Source organism: Nannospalax galili, unplaced genomic scaffold (assembly GCF_000622305.1).
Source record: "Nannospalax galili isolate Female #2095 unplaced genomic scaffold, S.galili_v1.0 scaffold683, whole genome shotgun sequence".
Lineage (NCBI taxonomy): Eukaryota > Metazoa > Chordata > Mammalia > Rodentia > Spalacidae > Nannospalax > Nannospalax galili.
Window position 1 is genome coordinate 1,388,063 of NW_008349093.1, and position 1,210 is coordinate 1,389,272.

Below are 1,210 nucleotides of genomic sequence, written 5' to 3' on the forward strand. Positions count from 1 at the left end.
GTGTGTATTTTTTGAGAAACAGGCACCACCAAATTTTACTGTATCCTTAAAGTCAGCCAACAGAGATACAATTACCTGGGAAAGTTAATGGAGTGGTAAGATCTTTCAATGTAAACACTGATGAAGATTAAGGCACAACTACTTTTTTCAACAAATCTAATTCACAAAACATCATCTCCATACAGAAGACTGATTTTTGTTTGTTTGAAAATTACTTCCATGGACAAAGCCAAGCACATTGAAAAATGTTTTTTTTCCACAGATGTTTTCCAAGACTTCCTATATACTCAGACGCAAGTGTTTGGGGGTTTTTAAGTAAAACATAACTCTTTGTAAGGCACGGCAAGAGGAAGTGGCCTGAAGCCATGACACTCCAGATTTTTCAATCTAGAGTGCATTCTAACCTAAGTACCTTGAAAACCGCCTGTTTTCATTGGACAACTAGGCCTCCCTGGGCATCAGGAAGCTGAGGCTTCAGCAGCCACCTGGCAAAACTGATAAGGAGCCTAGCATCCCAGCTGCCGCAATTAGGAAGGCGGAGCTGTTTCCTTTAAGAGTCTGACTCACGTGGATGCTGTGTTGTGTGCGCTCAGCTGGGAAGGGGGTGGACGCTCAGGCTCACCACATTGGCCGCCTCGGGATGAGGGGCAGAGTTAGCCTCCTTGATTGGCTGTACGAGTGCAAGGTGTCGGGTTGGGGGCGGAGCCAGCTGCAGAGAGCCTGCCCACCCGCAACGGCTCCGGGGAAGGGGGCCGCGGAGTATAAGCTTTGGAACCAGAGCGGGGGAGGGTGAGCCCTGGAAGGGGCGGGGCCCGGAGGAAGGGGCCGGGTGCCAGAGAGAGGGGCGGAGCCTAGACATGGAGGGTACTGCGGGCCAACCGGGAGAGCCGACTGCAGAAGGGGCGGAGCCACGCCGGGTGATTGACGCTGAGGCCCGACCAAGGAGAGGCGGGGCCAAGGCCAGGGCCTGACTAAACCTGAAGACTCCGGAGGCTGAGGGGCTTCGACCCAGCTGAGGAGAGGAGAGCTGCTGGCAGCGCAGACCTCACTGGCACTCAGGGTGAGTGCGGCGGCGGGGGCTGGGCTCGGGGCGGGCAGGGGCCGAGGTGCTTTTCGGGGTCGGCGGCTTTTCGAAGCCCTCGGGGAGCGGCCTGGGGCGGGGGCCCAGGCAGGAAGTGCCTCTTCCCCGCCGCGCTCGTCTCGGGATCCC

General features: G+C 56.0%; 1 protein-coding gene across 1 annotated transcript in view; it reads left to right on the top strand.

Annotated features, from left to right (window-relative positions):
• Window positions 1-903: 903 nt before the first annotated feature.
• Window positions 904-1,210, top strand: part of Ypel5 (yippee like 5) — a 13,773-nt gene continuing 13,466 nt past the window's right edge. The window contains exon 1 of the mRNA XM_008846482.3: window positions 904-1,060. The gene's annotated coding sequence lies outside the window, so the exon portion shown is untranslated. The remainder of the gene's footprint in view (window positions 1,061-1,210) is intronic.